Source organism: Tupaia chinensis, unplaced genomic scaffold (genome assembly GCF_000334495.1).
Source record: "Tupaia chinensis unplaced genomic scaffold, TupChi_1.0 Scaffold145907_1, whole genome shotgun sequence".
NCBI classification, from domain to species: Eukaryota; Metazoa; Chordata; class Mammalia; order Scandentia; family Tupaiidae; genus Tupaia; species Tupaia belangeri.
The window spans coordinates 899,362-905,334 of NW_006205765.1; the positions used below are offsets into that span (position 1 = coordinate 899,362).

Genomic DNA, 5,973 nt, shown 5'->3' on the forward strand with positions numbered 1-5,973 from the left:
CCTTCTCATCCATGGACACAAAAAGTTTCAGTTCCTCTGGAAGCACACTTGAGGAGCAGGCATCTGGAACCCAGATCCTGGCTCTGCCCCTCACGGGGGATTGGACTCTGAATGAAGTCATTTAACCTGTGCATCTTCCTTTCCTCTGTGCAATGGATATGGTAATAGTGCCCACTTCACACAGTTGTCATGAGGGCTGCAGAAGCTTTTAGTTGCGTTGTGCCTGGTGCATAGTCCTGTGTAAGCGTTTGTTATATAAGTAGTAAGAATAACAAAAATGTTGATTTCTTGGTAGGGGTGGGAGGCTGTGATTACTAAGAAATTTTTTTTTAAGTAGAAAAACAAGAAAATAAAGAAAGCTCTTAGAATGTAAAATAAAATAGTTGCAGCTCAATACATATGGCAGGATACATTTGTGAAGAGGAAAAGACTTTCTACAAGAGATGTCTAGACAGAGTCCGAGTGGAGCGAGCGAGCCGAGTGGTTGTGTGGTACCTTGTCAGAAACTGATAGCACTTGCAGCATGGCTGACTAACTGACTGAAGAGCAGATTGCAGAATTCAAAGAAGATTTTTTCACTATTTGACAAGGATGGTGATGGAACTAGAACAACAAAGGAATTGGGAAGTGTAATGAGGTCTCTTGGGCAGAATCCCACAGAAGCAGAATTCCAGGACATGATTAATGAAGTAGCTGCTGATGGTAACGGCACAATTGACTTCCCTGAATTTCTGAGAATGACAGCAAGAGAAATTAAAGACACAGTGAAGAAGAAATTAGAGAAGCATTCCGTGTGTTTGATAAGGATGGCCATGGCTATATTAGTGCAGCAGAACTTTGCCATGTGATGACAAGCCTTGGAGAGAAGTTAATAGAAGAAGTGGATGAAATGATCGGGGAAGCAGATATTGATGGTGACGGTCAAGTAAACGATGAAGAGTTTGTACTAATGATGACAGCAAAGTGAAGACCATTGTACAGAAATGTGTTAAATTTCTTGCACAAAATTGTTTATTTGCCTTTTCATTGTTTGTAACTTATCTGTAAAAGGTTTCTCCCTCCTGTCAAAAAGATATGCATGTGTAGTAAACAGGACTCAGTCCTCCATGTTTTCTTCCTTACCTTACTGTCATTGTCCTGAGACCTTATTTTAAAAAAATTGATCAAGTAACATGTTGCATGTGGCTTACTCTGAATGTATCTAAACTTAGGTGGAGTTGGTCAAATGAGGGAACATCTAGGTAATGCCTTTTTTTAAGTAGTTTTCTTTAAACTGTAAGCATGTTGTTGAAGTGTGGAGTTGTAACTTTGCATGCACTCTGGACAGTCAACAATATGTACTTAAAAGTTGCACTATTGCAGGGACCAGCAGTTGGTCTAATGGCTATGTTGCTGGACTCCTGAGTAGTCGACCGTGGTTCGAGTCCTGGACTTGGTGGCTTAAACTCACACTGGTTGTGTGTGTGTGTGTGCCCAAGATCCCGAGAGAATGGAGGAGAAGGGATTGTGGCGTGACCATCCCCCCTGGGGGGGGGGTGATTTCTCACTTTCTGTCTCTCTGTCTCTCTCTTTCTGGTGAGCGCATGCAAAAAAAAACTCTCCAAAAAAAAAAAGTTGCACTATTGCAAAACAGGTGTATTATCCAGGTACTCATATGTTACTTTTTGCACTGCTGATCCTGTACCAGAAACATTTTCTTTTATTGTTACTTGCTTTTTAAACTTTGTTTAGCCACTTAAAGAAAATCTGCTTATGCCACAATTTGCCTCAAATCCATTCCAAGTTGTATGTTTCTTTTCCAATAAAAAATATTACAATTTTTAAAAAAAAGAGAGGGAGAGAGGCATGTAAATGATAGAAACATGTCCAGACGGATACATGCCTCCGTGGGGGACTGGAATTGGGAGAAATGATCAAGGAGAACTTCAGCTTTCTGTCAATATTTAAATTGTTCTTTGTTCAATTAAAAAAAAAAAAGTAACTTTTTTTTTTTTTGAAAATTAAAATGAAAAAAACAAAGTGCTGAGACCAGCAGATGGCATAATGGTTGCATTGCTGGACTCCCACATAGTTGACTGCGATTCGAGGTCCAGCTCTGGCAGCTTAAAACTTACACCGGGTGTATGTGTGTGTGTGTGTGCCCAAAATCCTGAGAGAATGGAGGAGAAGTGATTGAAGCATGGCCATCCCCCCCGGAGGTGATCTCACTTTCTGTCTCTCTGTCTCTCTCTGTCTCTCTAGCAAGTGCACGTGCCCTATAGCAAAAATCTCTCTAAAATAAATAAATAAATAAAAATAAAAAACAAAGTGCTGGGCCAGCAGATGGCATAGTGGTTAAGGTGCTGGATCCCATATGGCCAATTGTGCGGTTCAAGTCCCAGGTCCAGTGACTTAAAAAACATGCAGGGTGCATGTGCTTTCAGGCCCAGAATTCCAGAAGGAGGATAAAGGAGAAGGGACGGTGGTGTGGTCATTCTCTCCCCACCTCTGTAGGAGGACTTTCTCACTTTTTCTCTGTCTGTTTCTCTCTCTCTCTCTCTCTCTCTCTCTCTCTCTCTCTCTTTCTCTCTCTCTCTGCTAGTATGTGCCCTATAAAAACAAACCAAAATAAAACAAAACATGGGACTAGCAGTTAGTATAATGGCTATGTCGCTGGACTCCCACGTGGTCGACTGCAATTTGAGTCCCAGACCGGGTGGCTTAAAACTCATGCCGGGCGCGTGTGCGTGCGTGCCCAAGATCCCAAGAGGAGAATGGAGGAGAAGGGATTGCGGCGTGACCATCCCCCCTGGGGGGTGATTTCTCACTTTCTTTCTGTCTCTGTCTGTCTTTCTGGCATGCACATGCACCCTATAACAGAAAACCTCTCCAAAAAAAAAAAAAAAAGTAAGAAAAAAATGTCAGGAAGCAGTGAAGGAATGAAGAGCTTCATCATCTAGAAGTTAAGGGAAAGGTCACAGAAGAGATGACATCAGAACTGGCTTGTAAAGGAATCGCAAGATGGTGCCCATGTAGGGAGAGAAAGGGCCTGACCTGAGAGAGAATTCAGAGCAGGAACCAGCTGTGGTCGCCTCAGCCTCTACCCCACCTTTGTGCTGTGACCATTCCCGGCTTTGGGAACACTGCCTTTCTCCTCCTTTTGCACTTGTGCTTTAGGCTGTGGGCCCCAGAGGTAAGACACAGGATTGGGGCTAAAGGCATTCACTCGGACAACTTTCCTTCAGGGACACATGACTCTAAGCTGGCCAATCTGACCATCAGTCTGTCAATACCCATTCCGAGACTTACATAAGCAAACTGCTTCCTCCTGGACCAAGTGGTGTGACAGCAGGAGCCTGGAGCTGCCTGGTGTGCCATGGAGCTGGGGTGCAGCTGACTTGGGGGATGTAGGGCCTATGAATGGATTCTGGCAGCATCTCTGCACCCACAGTTGAGCCATACCTTAGCTATCTGTCTCTGTGGATTTGTCATGGGCCAATGAGCCAGTGTTAGTGTGTTTTTTTTGGTTGCTCTTATTTTGTTTTGCTTTGTGTGAGGTGGCTGTTATTGTTATGTAGTTGTTTTATTTTGGTTTTTTGTCCCTGGGCCAGTTTGAGTTGGGTCTTCTCTTCAAACTGACTCTGAATTCAGAGTATACACAGGGTGTTCCTAATGATTAGCACCGGGAACAGGGAGCATATTTAAAACCCACTGCTCTTGGTTGGCTCACGCCGAGGATCAAGGACAAAGAGATATCCTTAGTGACCGAGAGGGCCCTGTTGGGGAGAAGTGCACATTCTTCGGATTTGCTACATTAATAGAACCTGAGGCTTTCGAGGCCCTCGAAACGGTGGCCCAGAGCAGTGACTGACAGACCCTGGGATTTCACATATTTTCCAGAGCAATATGATTCCAGAGAAAAATCTTAGCATCAACCTGGAGCTGGCAAGTTTTAATATTGGTAGGTACGAACTCAAACAGCCCACCGCTTTCTATTGTCTCCATAATATCATTAAAGAAATAAGATGTACACACACACTGGTGGAAATTATGACCTCAGAATAAAGGGCAGCCTTTCAGATGAATGTATCTGGCTTTATGAAGGGCTGCTTCGCACTCACTTTTCTCACTTCGTCTTAGTAAAAAGTGAAAACTTTTTACCTGCAACACCAGTTTGCTAACTGGCCTCACAGACAACTCCGTGCCCTTCAGTTACTATTGTTTGAGCGCATTCCCTCCTCAAATTTGTGTGTTAAAGTTTGGCTAGCCATTGTAATGGTATTAAGAGGGCAGGAGTTTAATCCGATGTTGATATTAAGAGGTGAAACCTTTGAGAGGTGATTAGAATTGGATAGTTACCAGGGTAGGGTTCCTATGATAGTCCTGGTGGGTTTTAAGTTTATTTTTCTCTTTTTAAAAAAAAAGTTTGCTAGAGGGCATGGTTGCTCTCCAGAGAGAGAGAGAAAGAGAGAGAGAGAGGGATAAAGCACCCCCCAACAGGGCACAGTCACACCACACCCCTTCTCCCTTTCTCTACTCTCTTGGGATTTGGGGCACTCATACTTGCTTCTGAAGCTGCCAGGGCCACGATTCAAACCACAGGGTCAGCCATATGGGATCTTGTTGCTTTAATCACTGAGCCACAGAGCTGGCCTAAAAGTCTATTAAGAGGGAGAAGGAGCGAGAAAGAGGAGCAAGCACCTTGAACAGGGTCTCACACTGTGATCTCCCTCACCTGCCCTCCTAGCCAGCTAGGAGAGTGAGTGCATGCACCTAACATGTACAGGTTGACCAGGGAACCAGACTCCTGATGTTCGATAATGTATGGATCCAGTATTGCGTGAGTGGGATGTTACCACTGTGGGTTTATAAGGACAGACAGAGACATGTGCTCTGGGTTCCCTCCTGCCCTCTACGGTATTGTGATGCTGCAAGACCGGGCCTTCCAAAACTCGGAGCTGAATACACCTTTGTTCTTCTAAATCACCCAGTTTCAGGCATTTCCATTATTATTAACAGATCAGACTATACCATGGGTGGAACAGTCCCCCATTCCTCAGAACTTTTCCACATCCATGGGATGGGAAGTCTAGGTGACACAGTGTTCTGGGGAGTCCAAGAAGAAAGAATGAGGAGACCAAGTTTAATAGGAAGACTAAGGACCCTAGGAGAAGGCCTCACCCTTCAGGCAGGAAGGATCTGGCCAGAGAAGTCATGGAGAGCAAGTGGAGCCCAGATGGGTTTGGGGAAAATCTCCCAGTCCCACCACGGGCCAGCCCAGGCGGCCCTCTCCCCAGTCCACTGCCTAAGAAGGGACCCCCAGAGCCCTGAGCACAGAGTGGTTCCAGTCTTTAGGGTCAAGATGAAAGTGCTGGGAGAGACTCAGGACTATGGTAAGACAGGTCCCCCTCAAGAGAGTGGCAGCATCCCAGGGGACTCGGTGTCTACGGAGACCAGGACTTGTGCAAGAGCTGGTCTGGGGGCTGTTCCGGGGACTCCTGCGCTTCAAGGAAAGGAACAGTAGCTAATTCTGGTTAGCTGGTGTGGTGGGATGGGGCAAAGAGAGCCAGCTGGTAAACATGGCCAAATGGAGCTCTTTCCTCTACTCACCCTGCTAGGGCAGGCTCTTACTCCCTCCAGCCCATCTGTCAGGCTGGGCTTGTCTTTGACAAGTCAGGTTGTTGGGCACAAACACAGCCAGGAGTCATGCAGTCAATATTCAACGTGCTCTCAAGTTTGAGTCCAGTGGGCCTAAACATCCCAGTTCTGCACACACACAATCCCAGCCCTATACTCACACACACACACACACACACTCCTAGCCCTATACTCACACATACACACACATAATCCCAGCCCTACACTCACACATACACACACACACACACACACACACAATCCTAACCACCCCACAATCCCAGCCCTACACTCACACACACACACACACACACACACACACACACAATCCTACACACCCCACAATCCCACCCCCAC

General features: G+C 45.6%; 1 pseudogene; it reads left to right on the forward strand.

Annotated features, from left to right (window-relative positions):
- Positions 1 to 523: 523 nt before the first annotated feature.
- On the forward strand, positions 524 to 1,085 carry LOC106733908 (calmodulin-like; annotated as a pseudogene).
- Positions 1,086 to 5,973: the final 4,888 nt, after the last annotated feature.